The sequence below is a fragment of the Malaclemys terrapin genome, chromosome 3 (genome assembly GCF_027887155.1).
Source record: "Malaclemys terrapin pileata isolate rMalTer1 chromosome 3, rMalTer1.hap1, whole genome shotgun sequence".
In the NCBI taxonomy this organism is placed as follows: domain Eukaryota; kingdom Metazoa; phylum Chordata; order Testudines; family Emydidae; genus Malaclemys; species Malaclemys terrapin.
The window spans coordinates 108,255,339-108,281,155 of NC_071507.1; the positions used below are offsets into that span (position 1 = coordinate 108,255,339).

Consider the following 25,817-nt stretch of genomic DNA (forward strand, 5'->3'; position numbering starts at 1 on the left):
AATATTATGGGTGTTAAGATAGCTGTTACCACTCAACAAAAGAGATCTTGGACAGTCCTCTAAAATATCTGCTCAATGTGCAGCAGCACTCAAAAAATCTAACAATGTTAGGAACCATTAGGGAAGGGATAGACAATAAGACAGAAAATATCACAATGCCACTACATAAATCCATAAATCTGTGGGCATACCATGAATACTGTGTGCAGTTCTGGTCGCCCCATCTCAAAAAAGGTATATTGGAATTGGAAAAGGTACAGGTAGGGGCAAGTAATATGATTAGGGATCTAGAACAGCTTCCATATGAGGAGAGATTAAAAAAACTGGGCCTGTTCAGCTCAGAAAAGAGACGAGTAAAAGGGAATACGACACAGGTCTATAAAATCATAAATGGTGTGGAGAAATTGAATAGATAAGTGTTATTTACCTCTTCACATAACACAAGAACCAGAGGTCACCTGATGAAATTATAGGCAGCAGGTTTCAAACAAACATAAGGAAGTACTTCTTCACACAACGTACTGTCAACCTGTGGAATTCATTGCAAGGGGATGTTGTGAATGCAAAAGTATAACTGCATTTAAAAAAGAATTAGATACATTCATGGAGGATAGGTCCATCAATGGTTATTAGCCAAGATGGTCAGGGATGCAACTCCATGCTCTGGGTGTCCCTAAACCTCTGACTGCCAGAAGCTGGGACTGGATGACAAGGGACAGTCACTCAACAATTACCCTGTTCTATTAATTTCCTCTGAAGCATCTGGCACTGTCCACTGTCAGAAGACAGCATATTGGGCTAGATGGACCACTGGTCTAACCCAGTATGGTCATTCTTATGTACTACTTTTCTGGTGGGCTATGGTAGAAATACAGTTTCATCTACTTAGGCCTTAAAAGCAAAAATGAATGAAGTTTGTGTAGGAAGAAACAAAAATACATGTTGCACACATGAAACCCCCCGAAAAAAGTCCTTAACAATACCAAACTCTTATTTAAATATGTCACAATAAATCATTGGTATAATGTACTTCCAACTTCTTATAATGGGCATAATTACTTAGCTGATTATACAAAATTATTTAGAGTTTACTTTTGACTAGGCAATGACCAAGAGCCCAATCAGTTAAAAAAAAAAAAATCTTGATGATACTGTTGTGTTCAAGATCGCAGAAGAAGCAGAAAATTGATTTTTCACAATTTTCCAGAATGCAAAGACTGGACATACTTTGATTTATTGAATCAGGCCCCAAAATTAGCTTTATCATATCTCATCAATTCTTAAAAAGTAAATTTTATTCTTTAACAAAATGGAAGCTCCAGTGTAAATTTGCTCTAAATGAGATTAACTTTGAGAGCTGATACCAAGTAATCTGTGAAGAGATATTTATCAATTATTAAAATAATGACATCAATTCATCCACTGTCATAAATATGTCATTCACTGATTCATCAACTTATAATTACAAGGCCAGATTCTAATGTAGATGATTATGCAATTTTATACTGCAAAATACTGGCAGAATTGATGACTAAAAAATGGATTTGGGGACTAGCCATAGGATTTATATTTACGGCTAGCAACCAAAATGATTATAAAGGAGGAGGGAATTAGTTATGCTGAAAAGTCAGAGAAGCCTGAACCTAAAGGAAATATTATGTAATACTGTAGGTTATATGAATCTTTTCCTGCTAATTAACTATTTCAGATCAACTAATAAATTAACTGTTTTCCTGCTGCACACCTACCATGTACAGTCCATCCCTGTTTCTTATGGAAGAAACTATTGTTTTGGCAAGTAAAAGTTGATAATTGTTAATTACTATAATTAAAAAATAAATAAATCCCATTTTGAATAAACCAAACACTGAAGTACCTTGTCGAACTTTTGGGTCAAATCATGCCCCATTGACTTCAAATACAAGTATGAAAGTGGATTTCAGAAATCGACTATTACATATGAAATCTCACCTGAAACACTTCAAAAGTTATGAGGACATCAGAGGCCGTATGGATACAAGGAACAAGAACACTGCAGATCAGGTTGTGGGAACATGATATTTGTGTCAGAGTGGATTTGGAGGGGAGGAAAGGATGGGGCTAGGGGATGCCAGCACCAGAGCATAATATCCCCTTTTCCACTTTCAGCATGAAAAAGTTTTCTTTCTTCCTTTCTTTGAAAACAAAGTTGAAAATTTAAGCAAAGAGAAGTCAGGGAGCTGCTCAAATCTTTCTCTGGACTTTTATAGGAGTCTAGGGTCTGCTGAGAAACAGCTAATGCACCTGGGCACATCCTTGATGCATTAATTTTGTGCATATGCTGTTTTATGCCTCAGTAGCTCCCGAATCTCTTTCTAGGGTTGATAGCAAAGATATTTCCAGACATCTAACCTTTCTCCAGGTATTGAATAAATACTCTCAGGACCCAGGGAAACAATCCCATAGTCCCTTCTCTCACAGATCCTACTCCGGCTCCATAGAAAGATCACAGGGCTAGCAAACTAGGCGTAACCGAGAGACCATGAGGGGAGGTAATCTAAAGATGTAATAATGAGTTAGGGCATCTCTTTGCTGCAGTTAATAATTTAATAAGAAGATACTGACAGAGTAAATCCTTCAATGCTATGTAAGAAACCCCGGGACCACCACTGGACCCTCCAGGTTCTTTTTCATTTCTCGTCTCCTTTTCTTTCTTCCTTTCTTTCAAAACAAACCAAGGCAATTCAATGAAAAGAAAAAATAATAATGAAACTGTCAAGTTGAAAATTTAAGCAAAGAGAAGTTCAGAAGTTAATGTTTCCACAGCAATGCTAATGCAAAGTGCTTCCTATTCCTACTTTTGCTTTCAAGAGTATATTTTAGTATACTTCTGTGTATTTTGTTAAATTCATGCATTATGGTACCATAAAATATACTATGTTCATTTGGTATCGAACAATCTGTGAGTTCACCCAAGAATGACACATGCACATGGTTCATATAAAATTAAGACCACGCTGAATCCTCCCTGTCACTGAAAACAGCCAATTTTTGCCTACAGTAACTCCTCGCTTAACACTGTAGTTATGTTCCTGAAAAATGCGACTTTAAGCAAAACGATGTTAAGCGAATCCAATTTCCCCATAAGAATTAATGTAAATAACGGGGGTCAGGTTCCAGGGAAATTTTTTTCACCAAACACTATTATTTTATATATATATATATATATATATATATATATATATATATACATACACACATACACACACACACACATACATACATACACACACAGTATACATTTTAAACAAACAATTTAACATTATACACAGCAATGATGATTGACAGCTTGGTTGAGGTGGTGAAGTCCGAGGGTGGAAGAGGGTGGGATATTTCCCAGGGAATGCCTTACTGCTAAATGATGAACTGGCACCCGGCTGAGCCCTTAAGGGTTAACACACTGTTGTTAATGTAGCCTCACACTCTACAAGGCAGCAGGAATGGAGGGAGGGGAGACAGCATGGCAGAGAGAGAGAGAGAGAGAGAGAGAGAGAGAGACAGACAGACACGCATTGCCCCTTTAAGTACGCTGACCCCACTCTAAGTACATTGTCCTTTTAAGTAGATCATCAAGTTGAGACAGCAGCTGCTGCGAGCAAGCTCTCTCCATTCTGAGCCCTGTCGTGTCTCCCCCTTGTTCTATGGAGATGGGGTAAGCATGGGGCAGGAACGGGGGGAGGGGGACACCCTGACATTAGCCCCCTCTCCCCCTCCCCACCCCTGCACAGCAAGCAGGAGGCTCCCAGGAACAGCTCCAAGGCAGAGGGCAGGAGCAGCACATGGCAGTGGGGGAAGGGACAGCTGAATTGCCAGCAATTGATAGCCTGCTGGGCGGCTGCCGCACAGGGAACTTAGGGGAGCGGGGAACTGATGGGGGACTGCGGTTCCACTCAGGTTCCAAGCGCCCACCAGCTAGCTCCAACAGTTTGCTCTTTCTGCAAGCAGCGGACAAAACAGGCGGCTGCCAAACAACGTTATAAGGGAGCATTGCACAACTTTAAATGAGTATGTTCTCTTATTGATCAGCAACGTAACAACGAAACAACGTTAACCCGGATGACTTTAAGTGAGGAGTTACTCTACTTAATTCAGACATTGCATTGAAGAGCCTTGATTACTTACTAAGCCTCTTGAGAATCCCCTTTTACCCTCTGGAACAGAGATATAACACAGCCTCTCCTTCCCGCCTCCAAATGAAACGCAGCAAAGCCCCTGGTCCAGATCCTCAACATTTAACTTGTAGGCGCCTTGAAAACTCACTGGAATCTGCAAATTCTGGTTTAGGTAACTAGACTTCCTATACACGGAATGGGAAGAGATAGGCCCCTGAGAATGGGTTCCACAAAAGCCAGCATTTGAGGCAGAAAGCTGCCTAAATTAGCCAATGAGAGATTCAGATTAGGGTGTTCCCTATGCCCCATCCCTCTCACAATGTTAGGCACGAAGTCCAGGCTGGTGTGAGGTTCTTATTTCTGATTTTGATCGACAGCCAGGAGCCCATGTCCTGGAGTGCGGTGCTTAAGCACCTAAGCTATTTCTTGCAAAAACAGCAGCAGCGCACTCATAACTCCTTATAATCTTCAGCCAAGTGCTTAGGAAACTCACCCTCCTCCCCCGTCTCCCAATCTGGCCATTTTGTGTGGAGTAGGCGTGCTCTGAGCACAACTAACGGATCAGGCCCCTAAAGCAAGACAGGTGTTGTCTCGCCCATCTTCACCTGGTTTGAGGATTGCACTGGCCCAGACACCTGCCTGAGAGAGCAGTGTGCATGCCAAGAGGCAGAAACTTAGGCACCTAGTGAGTTTAGACACCTACACTTAGGAAGCAGCTGAGGGAGAGAGGCCAGGAGAGGGAGGATTGTGGATCACACTAGCAACTAAATCTGGGATTTAGGCAACTAGTCCCCTTGTGAATCTGAGTCCTTTGATTATTTACTCCTCTAGCCTTATTAATTGCCTGGGCAGGAAGTTATCCCATCCCATTCAAATTTTGTTTGGCTAGTTCATGGATACACTCAGCTGTCCAACTTAGTAACAGTAAGGGTAGCTGTAGAATTATAGTAGTGCATGATTGGGGCCACATTGTGTTAGGTGCTGTCCACACACACACACACACACACACACACACACACACACACTAAAAAGACAGTTTCTATCCCAGAGAACATTCAATCTTGGGACACAATCCTGCAAAAATCTGAACTTGCGCAACTATATGCACTGTAAGTAGTCCCATTGTCTTCATTGGGACAACTCACAGTATGCAAAGGTAAGTGTGAAAGTGTGACAGTGTACCCCATAAGGCTTTATGGGGTGTGTGCTTATAAATGTATGTATGATATAACTGGAATAGGTTTTTGCTACATATGCCATGTAACATATCTATGTAAAGGTTATGATCTACTGGTTATGTTCATCCTAGTTGTATGCAGGCACCATTGGTGTGTTCAAAGTTATGAACATTGGCGGTATAATTGCTAAGTAGCCTTAGATTTCTAAGTAGCCTTAGTTAGAACATTTGGTCACTTCTCGGAAAAGGAATGTGAAAATTAGGTGCTCAATCAGGAAACACTTAACAGACAAAAGAGCTTGGAAGACTCCAATCCACATAAAAAGTCTACCTGAGGACGTTCAAGGTAGCATGTGGGTAATGGCTACTACCTGCAAGTCCTGAGTCATGCATGGGCATGTGACTTGCCCATGTGATTCCGAATCTCCATTTTGTGACTGGATTTTACATAGGGTGAAGAGGGGGTCTCCACCCACAAGAGAAAGTTTATTTAAACCCCTGGGAGACCCCTCCATTTGGTTTTCAGCTGACTAAAGAAGGAGCCTCTCCACCCCCCCAACCCCCCAGGATACTTAAAGGAAACTGGAACAAAGAACAGTAACTACAGGGGGTGTGAGTGATTGCTGGACCCAGGCTAAAAGGAGATTAGCCTGTAAAAGGGAGCATTTTGGAACTGGTGAGGCTCTTATCTGTATTTAGTTTGATTAGACACAGATTTGCGCATTTTATTTTATTTTGCTTGGTGACTTACTTTGTTCTGTCTGTTACTACTTTAAACCACTTAAACCCTACTTTCTGTATTTAATAAAATCACTTTTTCCTTATTAATTAACCTAGATATGTATTAATACCTGGGGGAGCAAACAGCCATGCATATCTCTCTATCAGTGTTATAGAGGGCGAACAATTTATGAGTTTGCCCTGCATAAGCTTTATACAGGGTAAAACGGATTTATTTGGGTTTAGACCCCATTGGGAGTTGGGCATCTGAGTGCTAAAGACAAGCACACTTCTGTGAGCTGTTTTCAGGTAAACCTGCAGCTTTGGGGCAAGTAATTCAGACCCTGGGTCTGTGTTGGAGCAGACGGGAGTGTCTGGCTCAGCAAGACAGGGTGCTGGAGTCCTGAGCTGGCAGGGAAAACAGGAGCAGGGGTAGTCTTGGCACATCGGGTGGCAGCTCCCAGGGGGGTTTCTGTGATCCAACCCATCACAGTAAGCATGTACATGAGTCTTTGCAGGACCAGGGCCTTGGTTAATGCCAAGGTGCAACAGGTGGACAAAACAAACAGGCTGGGGACAATGGGGATGAGGTAGCAGTAACAGGACCATGTAATATGGACACAATTTGGTTCAACACCTGCCTACCCATTATCAGCTGGCAGAGTTCTGTAGGCATCCTGGCAGAAGTGAATCTTAAGGACAGATTTGAAGGAGAACAAAGTAGAACAACAGAACAGTCCCCTGTACCTGCATCAGGCTTGCACCTGCTGGAGAATTGGAAGTACTGGCCCATTAGGGTCCACTATTTTATACACTATTGGCCTAGACTTAATTTTCAGACACCACTTAATGGGAATTGTGGGCACTCAGCACCTCTGATAATAGGCAATGTGGAGGAGATAACATTGTTTTTAAAACTAACTTTGGAATTTCCTGTCTTTTTCATGCTTACCGTCTGAAATGTAACATAGCCGGAGTGTAATTTTGGGGATTTTCCAATAAATAATTTTCCTTTTTCATGATTACACTGCAACACTCGGGGTGCTGTACAATATTTACATATTTGGACAACACAACAAAAACATTCCAGTAAAAAACACTCACATTTTATACAAATGCTATATTAAAAATCAATGGAGGGGGAAATATGGACCTGGTGGGAGAAAGTAATAAATATTCAGGCATTATATTCCACCTTGAAAATTACCAAGTAAATTGACAGTGCAAAAGCAATATACAGCTGTCTCTTTTCTTCAGTTTGATATATTTCTGTTCTTGCTCACTGGTGACACTAATTTGTTTAGTATTATAAAAATAATTTCTAAGAGCTGTTGTCACATTAATAAACTATGTCAGATAACTGAAAATTTCAACAAACTACTTACGTTAAATACATTAAAAATCCACTGCTGAATAAACTGCTATTTAAATAAGATAATATAACTACTTTCTTAAGTAATATACATATCCTTATTTATCAAAAACTGGATTCATTAATAGTCACACTGAACTTTAACAAATAAAACCTCAAGAGTAATGGATCCCAGTGCAAGGACTAATAGTGTGCATTTGTACTGTCGGACAACAGATGCTGGGAAAGAATTATTTTTGAAAAAAATATTTATTGAGAGTGCTTAATTAATCATACCAGTCTGAATAATTTTCACATTAACTACAGTGCCCGAGGACACACTGGAATGCAGGTTAAAAAGTACTCTCCAATAAATACATAAGAGATCAAAATTAAATACATAAATAAGCCTACTATATGTTGTAGATATTAAATGGTATAAGGTATGTATATAACATAGCTATGATATATATTATATTTGTATTTTGTAATTTGACTTGTTAAGATATTACTCCTTCAGTCAATAGGCACCAATCTCATGCTCTGGGAACATTTACACCATTTACAATTTACATTCATATCAAAAATATAAATATCATATAGTAATATAATATATTGTTATTTATCTTACTTATTCATGGTGGGATACACAACCAACTCTTGCTGACATAAAACACACCAAAATATGGTAGATTATGTACTTATTTTATTATTTACTTTTTATGTGTATGTACATTAAAGCAATATAGCAACATAAAGTCCCAGTTAAGAAACATATTGAAATATTAGTGCCCTATTTCCTTTTAACTGTGGGATAGCTCCGACACCTGCACTAATATCCGTATTAGTAGTATGAAATATGTAAGTAAATCTCAGACCATCAACTAATGGTACATTTTTCATTATTAGTCAATAGGGACTACATCTGAGGTAATATAGCACTTAAAATACCACAGAAAGAACCACAAGTTGCTTTGATAGATCTTGTTTCAGCTCATATGTGAGTATTTCTCTTGCTCTCTTTTTTTTTTTTAGATTTGGAAATTTGACTGGTTTGTTGTTTTACACTAATATGTTCAGGTTTAACACTCTGGACAGATATATTTTCATGTTGAAAGTATTTATCTTTCAAAAGTGCTCTGTCAGTCAAACAAATTTTCCAACAGCAATTATTTTATGTTCTTTCTCAATTTTTTTCTATTTTGTTCATATTTTCAATCCTACTGTAGATTCTTTAATGAAAAGGCAATTATTTTGAATCAGGAATCCTTCTACTTTGCTTCGGACTATTTTATACAAATAATTAGCATTACTTAAAGAAAACTAATGCAGTTAGAAAGTGTGAGAACAACTAGGATTATGAACATGAAAATGTGCAAGCCAACAAAAAATATACAGTTTAATATTGAAGGACATGTTTCTGACAGCTAGACCGCTAAATATGTAACAATGATAAAGTATCTGGCCACTCATATGCATTAGTTTTTTCCATGGTGTTCTCAAGCGTATCTGAGTACTTCAGAAAATAAACACAGTATGCACTCATGCTCATCCCTTAAACAGAGAAAAGAGTCTCCTTCTTCTCACACTTAACTTGAAAAGTCATCCACATCCTTTTTTTCTACATGAGATGTTGGAATGTTTTGGCCACAAGGTTAAGAAAGATTCTCCCATTTATCACAACCTGCCAAGCACAACAGGGTCACACCAAGCCAGAATTCTACCACTTAACTAATCCAGCTTCATCACAAGCATGAAACTTCAAAGATTTTTTGCCACAGGCAAAAATTAGTTCTTATTTGCTTTAAAACTCAAGTATCAATCAAGTTAAATTGTGCTTTAGTGGAGCTAATATTTTGAACATTCAGAATAATGTATATCTTTGCTCCCTAGTCCTGACTCTAATTGAATGCAGGGCTTACCTGGTATATCAATGTAACTACTTCTGTAACTTTCTCAAAGCAAAAGTAAGTACAACAAAAAATCGGACTGACTGATTTTTAAAGATGTAACAAAACCTTTTACCTTTTTTTATTTGATTAAAAAGCAAACTTTTGTATATCAAAATTATATGTGCATACAAATAATTCAAATGCATACATTAATACAGATATTAATATATTGCCATACGTCATAAAAGACATTTTTAAATTATTTTTGCATTTCAAACTTTTTATTGCTAAATATATTTAATTACCAGCCATAGTTATCTATTTCAAGGATAAGTATCCAGGTTATAGATATTCCTAAAGTATCTTAATTTTGATGATTCAGAGATTTATTTAGATGATCAGTCACACAGAAGCTTATTTTTACCTGAATATTAGGGAACTCACAAGTTTGCTTTAGCTTAAACACTAGATCTCTCTGAATTCCACCATTTTAAGATTTTATTGACATTTTGCTTTCAATTCTATACAAACAATATGAATATTGTACTTTTAAAATCAATAACTTCTTAAAGAATTAAATGCATCCTTTTTGAAAGAATGGTTATATAATAGGGTTTTTAAAATCCGTATTATGTTTCAAGACACTGTGCTACAGTGTACCTTCAAACTATACTATATTTCTTTTAGTTACTACTTTAAGCTAATTCTTAAATATTGTATTAAGTGAGAGAACATATGGAACACGGGTGGTGATACATGAATATAAAACTTCCTGTTAAGGAAGTATGGGAATGTATTTTTTGATTTGGTTTTATCCTATATTGTTTTGTTAGCTGGAAATGAAATTGATATAAAAATTCCACACACCATAGACATGCATTTTATATACAAATGTAACATAACCATACGATTGTTTCATTTAAAAATATAACATTATAGAATAATTATGTCAAATAAATTAGCATTTATTCTGAAGTTGAAAACTGCATATTTTAAACAATGCTAATTTTTTTCAGCTTGCCATTTTCAAGCAATCCAAAGTCCATATTAATACTTAAAAATGTACATATATTTATGTGCTGAGGAAGGAAAGAAAGCAGCAGAAGATAAAGGAGGAACAGGCTATTTTAGCATACCTATAAGTGATAATTAGGATATATACAGCATTCTCTTATTTGCCTTCTCAATTTTACAGAATGCCTGGACAAGTTATTAAATCTTACTCAACATACACTTACGAAGTCATCTGGCTTTTTTATTTCTTTAACAGCTGCAATTACTTTCTCTATATACACACATTATTTCTCCAAAGCTAAATTTGAGATCACTTGCAGGCCACAACCTACAGTGGTGATGCTACTTAATTCATTAAATCATTTAATATGTTATGTAATTCTAAGCATTCGAACAATTGCAAACAAATAATTCTTGCCTTAAAGAAAACTTTTCTTAGAAAAATGCTTGGAAAAACTAATATTTTTAAACAAGGAATTAAAAAATATATGTTGTTTATATATCTTTTTAGCATTTTCATTTATTTTAGTTTAGAAGACAAAAATCGCGGTGACAAAAAAAAGTGGCGAGAAAGTTAAAAGTCATTCAACTCAAATGTATTTCAGAAAATAGTGAGCAATCTAAGAAAAGAAACATGTAATTGGATACTGCTGCTTGCTGTTAAGCAGACCCTAGAAACTAAATTGAAGAACTTATTGGCTGTAATAATTTATCATACCTTTCTTCAAAACAGGTTCCCTAAACAATAAAGCTCCCTGTAGCAGTAAATCAATTTTCACAGATGGACAGAAGTAATTTTCCCCCCTGAACTTTGTTTCCTTTACTAGGATAATAAAACAGTACTCCTAGAGCAAACCCTGTCTGATTCTCTTGAATGAAACAGACATTTAAGAAGCAGTAATCATCATGCCAACTCACATCATGGCCCCTGAATGCAACAGAGCAACAGCTTTGCTGTACTCGCCTACTACTCTGACTCAAAGGTAGAAAAATGCATTTGAACATGCTGTACAGCAACACTCTACGCAGGAACCTATGTAAAAAAAACCATTTTACAGTCAGAATTCATTTTCCAGAAACTATTTACGTTATTACAAACCACATCAAAAGGTTCTCAAAGATTTTGCAAAGCAGTAAAATTACAATCAAATGTGAACTCCACACTTTTACTCCCAAACGTCATATAACACTTCAGAAAAGTTTACCAGGAAAGGTAAAAGGTAGCCTTTTGAAGAAAAATTAGCATTGACACATTAGTATGATTACACTTCATCATCTTCTGTTCTAAACAAAATGACAAATCGTGTTAGAAATAACCAAAAACGTTATGTAATACGAATAAAATAAATTGACTTCATGTATATATACTTAATTAGTTTTGACAACAAATATTTTTTGACAAATACAACTAATTAATTTTATTGCTAAGGCTCTGAAAAATGATAATTTCCCATCAAGACACTTATCATAATGTTTTAACCATTAAGGATTTCCTATATTAAATTTATCCAAAAAATCAATAAACTGTTTACAGATTATATAAAGTATGAGACTTGTGTTGCATGTTATCTAAAATGCATTTTATTTCCTACAGAATTTAAAGTATAATGGGAAAAATGAAAACAAAGCTTTTTGAGAAAATACAAAAAATTAGAGGGTTTGAGGAACTCATACTCATGAGCTACATGCTCAACTACTGTACTCAGGAGTCACTATTCTCAAATGTATGTGTTAAAACCAAGTTCAAAACAACTAATTACAGAGAAGAAAGTATGTCCTTTCTGTAATGAGACCTGATTGTGCATATATAGTACCCCCTAGTATCTCTCATTTTATCACTAAACTACATGCATATCAATCTCTCACATTAAAATCCATCATAAGCTTACCTCATTTGCCTTGGAAGAACTGAAACAAATTCCCCAACTATGTAAACTTAGTCTCCAGAAAAATATACTTGTGTTATGTTTAGCACCAATTTAATTCCACGGTACAGCATCTAAGGTGAGCAGCCAGTTCCAGGACCAGGAAACTCTGTAAGTCAGCAGTATTGTATTTAGATTCAGGAACTACTGAAGACACTTTGTTCTTCGTAAAGACACTTTGTTCTCCCTTGAACTGTCACTGTGCCTAGCTCAGTTCAGTTATTTAAGTTAACTAAGAGGAGATCTGGATAGTAAACAAGCTTGGCTCTGACCAATGGCTTTCCACACCCTTCTGTTTATAGTAAGATGACTTGCATTCAGAGGTCACCCCCATCAACAGCTCCTGTCTTTCAGTGAGTATCTAATGTGCTGCATTTATCCCAAGGCTCTTTTAATGAAATCACCTTCCTAGTCTCTGCTTGCCTGCTGTCACTGCGACACATCTGCTCCTTAATATATGAAGAAACTAAGTGTTAAAATATAGAAATGAAATAATTCAGCCTACCAACTGCAAGCAATTTAGATATATTAAGGTTGTTATACTTGCATTTGAATATAGCAAAACATATTGTAAAGGTTATAAGATTTATATTAGGCAAAGAACGTAAGTTTGCCAAGAAAATATTCATCTTATAAATAAAAGAAATTCAGGCACAAGGGTAATGAATTCCATTGTTTGATCTGGACTTTAAAACTTTTTAAAAATACTCCTCCCAAGAATAATGTATGTGACTGCACTAGATAATATTTACTTGACTATGTTAACATGCTGGAAACAAGAGACAGGGAGTATCCTCAAGCTCCACTGTAAAATGAAAAAGTGCCAAGAAAAACAAGGGTCAAATGCCAGAACCTCAATACAAACACCATGAAGTCAATTCTATTCTTAAAGAACACACAGAATTGATTGCATTTTAAAAGGTATATTATAAATACAACAAGGTAAATAAAAATAATTTTCATGTCTTCTACACTCAATAAATGAGAATTTGGTTGCTACCATTCTGTGTATCCACTAGCAAACTCCCCCCCACATTTTTATTATTCTTTACAGCACATGTCCTCACAGACCTAAAGATGGAAACAAAGCCTACTTCTTGGCCCACACAATGCAGACTTTTACTGTATTGCAAGTTGTGTCTCAACCGACATGTCTAAATAAACTGTATTTTAAAATGTACAGAAGAGTGCCATGTTTAAGAGTGTGTGTGTGTGCGCGCGTGTGTGCGTGTGTGTGCGCGTGTGGGTTAATTAAGGGACTTTTTCCCAGAGTTCTACAACTATATGTGTTTTCACCTTCTGCCAGCAGGCAAAATCAAAAAGTTCAGTGCTATTTTACATGGACACATGAAACTGAAGATGGCACTCTCTCCCCACATGAATATAAACCAACTTGCTGCTTAGAAATAGTCTTTGAGTGAAAGTTACACCTGCAGCACATTTTCGGCACCAGTTTTTGTCACCACTACAACATTTAAATGACAAATAGCAGCCTGGCTCTGTTGAAGCGAATAAAACATGATTGATGAACTGGGCTAGAAAGCTATGTCACTTCAGATTTGGATATTTGTGCCATCATTTGACAGCCCCAACTCTTTATTATTAGAAAGGATCGCCGGGACTGCAATAAATACTTATATTCAAATACCTGTTTTGTGTACTTAAAACTCCTATTGAAAACTTCATGGAAATATTGTTTAGATTTTTTTACTCGTGCATTTCCTTAAACAGGTGCTTGTCAGCTGTAATTATCTCAAGTATTAAAAGACCAGCTAATCCTTATTTTATTGTATTATGTGGTATAATACAGGCCTGCCTCTCTGACAATAAAAATCCACTGAAGCATATGTAAAGTTTTGGGGAGAGCATAATCGGCTGTCAAATATTGTGTTCGACATTAGTATTAGACCTATCCCTGTTCTTAACTGCTATAATAATCAAAATGTCAGATGTTGAAGTTTTAGCATGAGTAAGCAAATGCGGTTTATTTCACCATTAGAATAAAATACAAAGGAAAGCTACCTTGGAAAATACTGAAGTCCATAGAAAATATATAGACAATTTGAATTAAGGATCAAATCCTGGTGCTTGATGAAAAAGCCAGCTAAAGGACTTTGCACAGGGGAAACTCCATGGGAGTTGGTGAGCAACAGAATCAGGTTCCCCTTCCACCTGACATTTTGCACAGAGCAACAGTGCAATTCCTCACACAACCCACTACTACAGCGCATGGGCATTTGGCCTCCTCCCAGCACAGCAGAATCAAGATGGTTCCATTGTTTTTTCGGGCCTTGAATGATGGGGGCAATATTTGACCCAATAAAATTTTAAAGGTAATATTTTTAAACATATATAAAAAATGAGAAAGTTGCAGACAAAGTAATAATAATCATTAATAATGTCAATCGTACCTCTATCAGAGGTTATCCAGAAGAAGCTTCCTCCTCCCTACAAGCTAAGAAAACCACTACCTCAGCATCTCCATGACTGGCAAACTACTGCACCTGTAAACTGAAATTTCTAAGAAGGAACCATTTGCCACAGATGTGATTTCTCTCCTGTGATTTTGTTCTGCTTTTACACAGTTATGGAGGAGGTACAGCCCGCAAACCCAGCTGGTCTTCATGATCTTGGGGAACCCGTGCTGCTTCTAGATTTGCCTCCTAACAGTTACATCCTAACTCTTTTCTGCAGGGTCTTGCTTGCAAATGCAGAGGGTGAGTTAAATAAATATCTTTATTGTTATTGTTAATATAATACGTGGGTTACTGCAGCACGAGGGAGCCCCAGTCATGGACCCCTGGCCCCATTGTGCTGTTACTCTAAGCATTCGCTTCTGCCTGGAGATTTGCTTGGACATCACTGCAGTCAGAAGATGAACAAACCACACTGAGTCTGCCCACGATCTCTGTCACCTCCCACCACTTTTCTCCACTCCCTAATTCTCTCACAACTGCAATACCATCCAGAGATCACAGAGGGTGGTTTGTGAGCTATACAGAAAAAAGGAGAGCTGGCAGCAGAGCCAATGCTCTCTTCTTCCAAACCCTTTACCACTACTGTGCACTTTTGTCTCCTTCCCTGATAAAGAGCTCCCCATAGTGTACTTAATTATTACAGGTGGGATTTTCAAAAGCACCTAAGTGACTGAGAAGCACAAGTACCACTGATTTCCAGTGGTCTTCAGTGAACCTCCAAACAGTTTTTTTTTCTTATTATTTTCAAAATATTTATCTTATTTAAAAAAGTTCTCTTTAAAGCAAACGAATGCTTCAAAAAACTGAAGCAAACTGGATAAATTACTGAACTCGAGCAAAAAGACACTTTAATATATCAAAATTTACAAACTTAAACTGCCCAAAATGTTAGGTCTATACTTACACATGCATTATTCATTGTAAATGCAAATTAATATGACAGAAACCCCAATTCCAATATTGCCAACACCAAGCATTCAAAAACCATTACATCCCCAAAAAATAATGAAATTGACTTTAAATTCCTGAGATTATAAAATATAATAAATATTGTGTCTTTTCATTTGCTTTCTGGTGAGCCTTTAGGTATCACACATTCCAACTTTTTTCCACAACCATGAAGGCTAGAAACTTACTTTTAAAAAATGAAAACTGAGATTCTAATGTAACTACACAACTTCATGAGCTGTTTTTTTAAAAAACAAACTATCAGAAGATTTATGATAAAACTGTGAGAGTTGACAATGCTGCCATCTTTCCAGCCCTTGAAAACTTAATGACAGTTTTTTTCATTGGCTTCAGTAAAATGACTATCCCCAGAACTTACAAATTTACATTAGATTTCCACCTTGCGTTTTACAATGCAGTGCTGCATCTAACCTGGGCTTATTCTACTGAAATTAATCCAGATGCCTTAAAAAAATACTAGCATTTGGAAATAGGTATCCAGTTTCAAGAACTTGTTTTGTGAAAACACTTTACAGATTATTTCTTCTAAAAAATAGGTTAGAATGTGGGATTCAGATTTAGAAGACACTGAAGGTAAAGCTGCAAAAAAAATTTAATTCCAACCCACTAAATATAGCTAATTATTACTAGATATTTATAGTATTATTACTAGATGTACTATAGTGCCCAAAAGCCCCAATCATAATCAGGGCCCTATTGTACTAGGTGTATGAGGACACGATCTCTGCACTGAAGAATTTGCCATCTGTTGTTTTTACTTAGTTCATTTAGTACAATATTTCTGCAACTTCTCCTGGATTGCTTCTGAAAGTTAATGCCTCCAGCAGAATAGCATCTGTTCGGATGCTGACCACTGATTCAAAAGATAGTTTCACCTGCCGAGCCACAAACATCACTTCCTGCAACATCCTCGGCTTCCACTGATGAACTCACTTTCAAGTAATGGCCCATCTTGACTCAGCTTAGCATGTGAAATCTAGTAAAATCACAGCATGATGTTTTATGCCTGCTGATGCTAATTTAACTGAACATCCTAAAAAACACATTTTTGCTTGCCCACCAGTGAGAACTGAAACAGATATTGAAAAGTGCGATCAGAGTGAAGATAAATTTTCCAGCTTTATTTTTGCATATATCTGAAAGCTGGAGAACTATTTTATTTTTCAAAATATTTGGAAGGGGCTGGGAAGGAGAAGATAGAATGTACAGAGCTTTTGCTTTAAGTCTTTTGGTGAGATCACTGAAGGGCCAAAGAGTCTTTAGTAAGAATCGGGGGTTAGTGTTAGTGTCCTGCACAAGTTTAAATCTGAGTAATTTACATTCTGCCCTCCTCAAGTTCCTCCATTTTTTCAATTGGATGCAAGATACTTTATTTCTTGTGTTGAACACTTTTCTGTAGGGTTGTTCTGATCAATTAGATTAAACTATCCTATTCCTCTGAAAAGAAATATATGCAAGCCGTATTACAGTCTCAAAAAACTTATTAGATTCTCAAAAGAGTTAATGTTATTTTGTGGGAGAATTTGCTGTATTTTTCATACACCAGAGAGAGGCTGCACTCCTGCTTTAAGTGCAAAACTCAAACTTATATATGAAGCTGGATATGGCATCTCCATAATTTACAATTAAAATACCCAATGGAAGCCTGAGCATACTCAGATACTCACTAGACAATTGCTGAATTTACAGGACCAGATGCTCTTCTGCGTGGCACAGATGGGGAGGCCATCAGGGAGCTAGCTACAGCTCCCTGTTACTGAGGGCCAAACTACACTGTCCCTGGGCCCAGCATGAGTTAAAGCAATTTACACCCACTCATTATGGTGCCTAAAGGACCACAAGGCATCTGAGAATTGGCAGAGTTCAGAGGCACTCTATCCCCAGGCCCAACATTCCCACTCCTGACACACCCCTAATCCCGGGGCTGAAGGCCAGTTGGTGTAGGAGCTGCCTACGCCATCTTTATACCAATGGAGAGCTCTTTACACCACACACCAGGAGAATTCTCAGCTGGTTAGCTACGGCCAGTTTTAGGTTCCTTTGTGTCACCTGAGCAGTGCAAAGGAGTCCGTTCAGTTTTAGAATAGCTTGAAATAAGATTTTGATTTCTTCAGTAGCATTTAATCTGTATTTTTAAGAAGCGTGTGAATTAATATTTAAGAGACCTTTACCTCAACTAGCCCTTAAACCCTATCCTATGTATAGCTTCATTTACGGTGAAACCTGAATTAGGTGGCCATCTCAAGGGACTAACAAAAAACCAATTGCTTACCTGAAGTGGTCTTCTTATGAAAGATGGCAGAGAATTGCACTCAGTATTTTAAATTAATTAAATGATATTTGGGGGCAAACTTTTAAGAGTTTACCTAATGACAGTGGTCCCTTGTACAGGTTTCACTATATCTGTTTTTCCATTTAGAGGTCTCTCTCTTTCAGGTGAAATTCCATGTCCAAAACTTATAGTAGGAAAGTTTATTTGGTCTCTTTTTCGTACACAAAGTTTCAGCACTACACAATATTTTACACCCATATAAAAATCACTAAAAATAGGGGTTATAATAGGAACACTAATTTTTGGAAGTACTACAAAAGGGCCCTTAAACAACCTTATAGAAAAAGCAATGCTTCCGAATGGTATATGCTTTGCCTATTTTATCATTTAAGCAGACAGACAGTGCTGCATACAAGCATTGCAATGGAACTTTAACTAAAAAATAATGTCACGCCTCAGTCACACAGCACAGTACAGTGAAAATAGTCTGGCTCCTCTTTGAGCTGTGGTGGGTACTTGAGAATGATACCCTTTCTCTCTAGCTAAGCTGGGCCCGTTAACTGGCCCTTGATTGTAAACAGCTTCATGTACTGAATAGCCTTTTTCTTGTTTCTGATTTTTTATGCTGTTATGTGGGGCATACAGTGAAACCTTCTCATAAAATTCTGTTAAAAATTAGGGGAAAGGATAGGTTAATAGACCATTGCTTTTTCATAAAGGGAATTTTTTACAGCTTTTTTTCACAGAATTACATTTATGTTTAAGGTTGACCATGTGTTAACAGATAAATCAGATCATAAAACAGTTACTGCTGAGAGTTTAAATACTGATCTCTCAACCTTTTTCTTTTAAAGATACTTCACTTAAAACTAAGTAGTTAACAAAAAGCTTAAGATATCACACAAATATATATTTGTAGTCATTTGGACTCCAAATACTGCAATTGTGAGACAAGTTATCACTCTGCATTTTTTAAGGCTGATTTTTCTGTTAAAGTCACTTAGTAAAAAATGTTTGCTTCGGAACATATTTTATCAACCTTTTCTCACTACTGCTTAGGTTTTTATATTCCTTCTGGATCCTCATAACACCTTTCTACTGTATCCATGGTGCTTTTAAGAGAAGATATCAAGCACTACACTGATAAAGGCATTCCTCCAATTATATGTTTTTCTACTTTATCAAAGGACTTAGGGGAAGTTTCAGGGTTTTTTTTGTTTGTGTTGGCAGCTTTACCATTGGGAATTACAAAGAATTTCACAGCCTAGCAAAGGGAGGAAGTGACATCTCTATATCCCCAAATTATCCAGCTTTCAGCAACTTGCTCCTTTTTCTGCACTGTTTCACTACAGTCCTTTATTACTTTTTTCCAATCAGGAAAATCTAGCAACAGCTTAATGCTCAACTAAAATAAAAGCCTCCCTCTTTGTAACATTTTAAAAGCAACCTCTAATTTAAGGCTACTGTATTCTGGTTTCTAACCAAGTTAAAAATTAGGGCTGTCAAGCAATTAAAAAAATTAATCGCGATTTATTGCACTGTTAAACAACAATGGAATCCCATTTATTTAAACTTTTTTGGATGTTTTCTACATTTTCAAATATATTTGATTTCAATTACAACACAGAATACAAAGTGTACAGTTCTCACTTTATATTTATTTTTGCTTACAAGTATTTGCATTGTAAAAAAAATAAAAAAGTATTTTTCAATTCACCTAATACAGGTACTGTAGTGCAATCTCTTTATCATGAAAGTTGAACTTACAAATGCAGAATTATGTACAAAAATGCATTAAAAATAAAACTTTAAGGCGTACAAGTCCACTCAGTCTTGTTCTTGTTCAGCCAATTGCTCAGACAAACAAGTTTGTTTACATTTGCAGGAGATAACGCTGCCCACTTCTTGTTTACAAGGTCACCTAAAAGTGAGAAAAGGCATTTTCATGGCACTGTTGTAGCTGGCGTTAGAAGATATTTATGTGCCAAATGTGCTAAAGATTCATATGTCCCTTCATGCTTCAACCACCATTCCAGGGGACATGCTTCCATGCTGATGATGGGTTCTGCTCGATAAAAATCCAAAGCATTGTGGACTAATGAATGTTCATTTTCATCCTGAGTCAGATGCCACCAGCAGGTGGTTGATTTTCTTTTTTGGTGGTTGGGTTCTGTAGTTTCTGCATCTGAATGTTGCTTTTTTAAAACTTCTGGAAGCATGCTCTACACCTCATCCCTCTCAGATTTTGGAAGGCACTTCAGATTCTTAAACCTTGGGTCGCGTGCTCTAGCTATCTTTAGAAATCTCATATCGGTACCTTATATATGGAGATATACCTATCTCATAGAACTGGAAGGGACCCTGAAAGGTCATCAAGTCCAGCCCCCTGCCTTCACTAGCAGGACCAAGTACTGATTTTGCCCCAGATCCCTAAGTGGCCCCCTCAAGGATTGAACTCACAACTCTGAGTTTAGCAGGCCAATGCTCAAGGCACTGAGCTATCCCTCCCTCACCCCCTTTGTGTTTTGTCAGATCTGCAGTGAAAGCGTTCTTAAAATGAACAACATGTGCTAGGTCATCAGCCGAGACAGCTATAACATGAAATATATGGCAGAATGTGGGTAAAAGAGCAAGAGACGTACAATTCTCCCCCAAAGAGTTCAGTCACAAATGTAATGAACATATTTTTTTTAAACGAGTGTCATCAGCATGGAAGCATGTCCTCTGGAATGGTGACCGAAGCATGAAGGGGCATACGAATGTTTACCATATCTGGCATGTAAATACATTGAAATGCCGGCTGCAAAAGTCCCATGCAAATGCCTGTTCTCACTTTCTGGTGACATTGTTAATAAGAAGAGGACAGCATTGGCTCCTGTAAATGTAAACAAACTTGTTTGTCTTAGCGATTGTCTGAACGAGAAGTAGGACTGAGTGGACTTGTAGGCTCTGAAGTTTTACATTGTTTTGTTTTTGAGTGCAGTTATGTAACAAAAAAAAAAATCTACATTTGTAAGTTGCACTTTGACAACAAAGATTGCACTACGTTATTTGTATGAGGAGAGCTGAAAACTACTATTTCTTTTGTTTATCATTTTTACAGTGCAAATATTTGTAATAAAAAATAAACACTTTGATTTCAATTACAACACAGAATACAATGTATATGAAAATGAAGAACATTTCAATTGGTATTCTATTGTTTAACAGTGCAATTAAAACTGCGATTAATTTTTTTTTGAGTTAATCGTGTGAGTTAACTGCAATTAATCGACATCCCTATTAAAAATCCTTTGCAAGACACATTCTGTTCTCTGTTATACCCATGCAAACTCATTGATTTCATTTGGGATGCAAGGGCATAACAGAGCAGAATGTGGCTTCCAAGAACAGCTTTATCAACAGAGAGTACTGTACTAAACCTATCCCTCATAAAACTATCTAGGTAAGAAGTAAAAATGACAATGCCCCTTGAACACATCAAACAACAGATTTTACATTTCTGAACTCTTCTATATGCAAGAATCCTATAGCACTTTATAAGCATTCTAGCCTAAAATTAGCACTGAGGGACAATACTGTTAAAGTCCACTTATGTTCAAATAGTTCTCTAAATTCTCTAAGTTACAATGGTGTTAATCCACACTGATACCCAATAAGCCAACAAAATTTGGCCCTTATTACATATTTTACATGGTATGTCTATGTATAAAAAAGTTACAATACAGTGAGCTAAATTCTCTTCTCAGTTACACGGTGCAATCCTACTGAAGTCATATAAGGATACTGTCAATAGGTATGTACTGCTGTAACTGAGAGCAGAATACGGAGCAGGATATGGATTTCAACACCACTCTACTCAAAAATATATGATTTCAGAAGTTTCACCACAAATTTAAAGGTAAGTTATCTTACAAGCAACTATCACTGGAGAGCAAACATTCTTCATCAACATTACCAATTTCTCAGCATCAGCACATACCTTATTAAAACTAAATAGTAATTCCACATGTATATAATATCTAGTCCTGGATATGGTAGGTGGAAATAAAAGTGTACAAATGCAGATTAACCATAAAAAGGGCATTTGGATTTGATACTGTCACTGAAGAATAAAGAGTCATATATCATAACATTTAATAAAATAATTAAGAGGTTTTAATTGAGGTGGTGTATAATACACTACTGCTTGGTTATAACACGCATTAGGAATACTGTTTCAAAATGGGAAATATAAAAATAGCATCACTTTTAAAAATCTGTAATATGTTTTTGTCCTATCTACATAGCTGTAAGTAGAACATTTCCCACAAAGTGTTTTCTGGGCACCAGCTTCCTGGTGCTGAATAGGTTTCTATTCCACAGGCTTTTTAATCATTGCTAACAAGCAAACAGTGAAAATTTTCAATATGGAACACAAAATGTACAAGGCTGTTCTTAGGGTTTTGTTGTTGTTGTTCATTTTGGTATTGGAGTGGGAAATATATATAAAAGAAAAGAATTTGAGGGAAAACTAGTTACTTTTTCAGGTGAACAAAGTATTTATCCAAACTAGAAACCAACTGCCAAGCTCTAATGGAATACAGACAAAAAACATTAATGGTATTTCCTTGTAGTAAACCAAGAGATTTTTCTCAGCTTTGAAGGCAGTATTTTGATACCGGTCATTGGTCACACAAAATGAGTACAGATATTCTCTCTCCCTCCTGCTTTCTCTCTCTCTCTCTCTCTCTCTCTCTCACACACACACACACACACACACACACACACACGTAACTATATTTTTCATAACTTTTTAGTGAACCTCAAAAAAGTTTAGAGATTCACATTTAATTAAACTATGTTTTTTAAAATAAAATTATGTACAAATAAGTATATACAATATACCTTATGCAAAGACTTATGCATGTACTAATTTTTTTGCTCATGAATAGTCACATTGCCTTTAATGGGATTACTCACAGTACACAGGGTTAGACATTTCGGTAATTCTTTGCAGGAATATGACCTTAATTTGAAACATGGCTGTAGGCTCCTTCCTCAGATTTCCAATCAGTTATATTCTGTTTTTCAAATTTGCAAAACTTTATGTTCTCAAAACAGAAAAGCAAATAATGTATGGTGAAGACCAATCTAGAAATATAAAAAATGCACCTTGATATTCTTGAAAAAACATACAAAACACGTGTATCAAAATACTGTTCCAGTGGTTTTGTAACCATTCTAATACAAGTATATTAATTCAAAGTACTTTCAATTAGAGACGGGCCTGAACCACAACACCAGATTCAATTTTTTCAGGAATTTAACACAATCTGATGGAGGGAAAACTTTTAAAGAAGAAGGAAAAGATGAAAGCAGAAAAAGGAAATAAATAAAGAAAATAAATAAATGCACTAATAGATACTACAACAAAGACAACAGCACATCAAACAAGAGCTCAAGGAAGTGTTTGGAAATATTATTAAGTAATAGCTGAGATATTCTGAGATGTGTAGAAGGGGAGAAAAAGGGCAAGTTGCCATTATTGACTGAAATCAACAGTAAAACAATAACACGTTATCTTTTACTATGGGACGAATCCTGCCACGTATACAGTGTATGTGTAAATAATGGGCACTGAAGCCACACATACAGGCTCCACCCCAATGCAGCCAAAACTCAGCAGAGCTGGGCACCGCATGCAAGGTGTTGAGAGGGATTCTATGTCTGTTCACAGCCTACAGAACTGCTCATGAAGGCAGAGAGCTTGAGCAAATCTAGCTCTACATAGATTCCCACGGTACCCTCCCTCTGAGAGCTGCCATGGAATAGCTGAGAGAGAAGAGGGAGTCTGGAATGGGCCCCAAAAATGTATTTCGAAAACTTAAATATCTTTGTGAGGTAAGGGGTTTAGGTATGAGAGGGTGGGTGGGATGGGAGGAGTGTGTCACTGGAAAAGATTGTTTCCTCTTACAACAATATTGTCACAGGGTGACTGGTCCTTTAAGGGGAGATGGGTCCAGTCCCGCCTGTGACACCCTTAATTCAGCTTCCCAGGTGGAGAATATGAATAATGTCACATGACAGGGAGTCACATGGCTAAATCAGGCTTGCTGGGGTAAGACAGAAGACAGAAGCCTGCAGGGAGCGGGGAACTCTGGGTAGGCAGCTTTGGGAGTTTGTGCTTGAGAAAGAGCAGGGAGAGACTCAAAGAAACAGGAGAGCTGCATGAGGTGCTCTACACAAAGAAAGGTTTCAGAGTAGCAGCCGTGTTAGTCTGTATCCATAAAAAGAACAGGAGTACTTGTGGCACCTTAGAGACTAACAAATTTATTAGAGCTTATGCTCTAAGGTGCCACAAGTACTCCTGGTTTTTTTACACAAAGAAATGCTCCCTAGCTGACAGGCAGAGGATCTGGGGAGTTTAAGCCTGTAGGAATCAGGAGACAACTAGGAAGGCTAGAGTTTGGAGAGCAAGTCTACTAGATGAAAGCCTCAAGAAGGACAGGACCCTGCACCAACAGTTCTGAGACCGTTAATTAGTTCTTGTTTCCTTTTGAAGTTTGTTAACAAACTTAGACTCCAAGAAGGGGTATTATATGATATGTGAAAACTTCTGTTAAAGTTAGTGGGGAACCTAAGAGGGAGAAACAGACTGTGGCTAGCCCAAAACCATACTTGGTAGGCAGTGCTGCTATAAATTTCTATATAAGAGCAAAGCAGAGGCAGTGGACAGTGGGAGAAAGAAAAATTCTCTGGTCCAATGAGCTATGCATTCTAGTGCTGGCTGACAGCTCAGTTTTGAAGATGTCAGCCAGGAGGAGATCACTGTCTTTGTTATTCCTAGATCACCAAATAGGAACTGCCATACTGGATCAGAATTTTGGTCTATGTAGCCTAGTGATCTGTTTCTGAAAGTGGTAACATATGGTGCAGAAGGTGGTGCAAGAACTTCTGCTGTTCAGTCAAATTATGAAATCACCTACCCACAGGTTGATCCCGTCAGCTACTGGTTTATTTATACCTTGAAGCACAAATGTTTATATCTGATCTAAAATATTCAAGTCTATCTAATATCACTACAGATCTTCTCATTATCCATACAAATGTCCAGTCTGTCTATCCAATTCCACCAAAATCTCAGCCTCAATTATATCTAACAGCAATGAATTCTAAAAGTTAATTATGCACTGTGTAGAAAAATATTTCCTTTTATCAGTTTAAATTTTGCTACTTTTCAATCTCATTGAATTTCCCTTAATTCTTTTATTATGAGAAAGGGTAAATAGGAGCGTTCAATTTACCTTCTCTACACCCATTCATTGCTGTGTATAACTCTACTGAACCCACTCCTCATTTGTCTCCTCTCAAAACTAAAAGTCACAAACTCTTCAATCTCTCCTTACAGGGAAGTCTTTTCACGCACATATTACCTTTAATAGCTTATTTCTATTGCTTCAATAGCTGTTCGAAGATTGTGTTCCGCTCTGTTTACCCTGTAGTAGGAATTTTCCCCTCTGCTACACTTGTACACTGTTATAGCAGAGCCTCGTTACTGGCCAGGTTTTGTGCAAGGCAGTTCATGCTGCCCTACAAGGGTCCCACTGCAAAGGTGGAACATCAGGTTTGACCCTCCATCTCAATCACAGCTTCAATAGATGAAGAATTCTGCCCCGTAACAAATTGTAAAAACTCAGAGATTCTTGAAGTTGATATTTGTCCTTTAATTCAGAGCAATCTAAATTTATGGATTCTATAAGTTATATCATACAGAGAACAAAAAGTGACACCACAGATGACTGCTTGGTTTTCAAAATCAGAAGGGATACATTCTTTTGGAGTAAGTTCTTAAGAGAAGAACGCAGACATGATTCAGAGATGAACCAC

At 37.1% G+C, this 25,817-nt stretch overlaps 1 protein-coding gene across 19 annotated transcripts in view; it reads right to left on the reverse strand.

Moving 5' to 3' along the window:
• Positions 1 to 25,817, reverse strand: part of EYA4 (EYA transcriptional coactivator and phosphatase 4) — a 214,988-nt gene that overhangs the window by 118,013 nt on the left and 71,158 nt on the right. Inside the window, exon 1 of one of the 19 annotated variants that reach the window (XM_054023667.1) lies at positions 12,195 to 12,366. The exons of 17 other annotated variants lie outside the window; for them this stretch is intronic. The gene's annotated coding sequence lies outside the window, so the exon portion shown is untranslated. Of the gene's footprint in view, positions 1 to 7,152; positions 7,171 to 12,194; positions 12,367 to 25,817 lie in introns of those variants that run through there. One more of the 19 variants, XM_054023668.1, reaches the window with a different exon arrangement.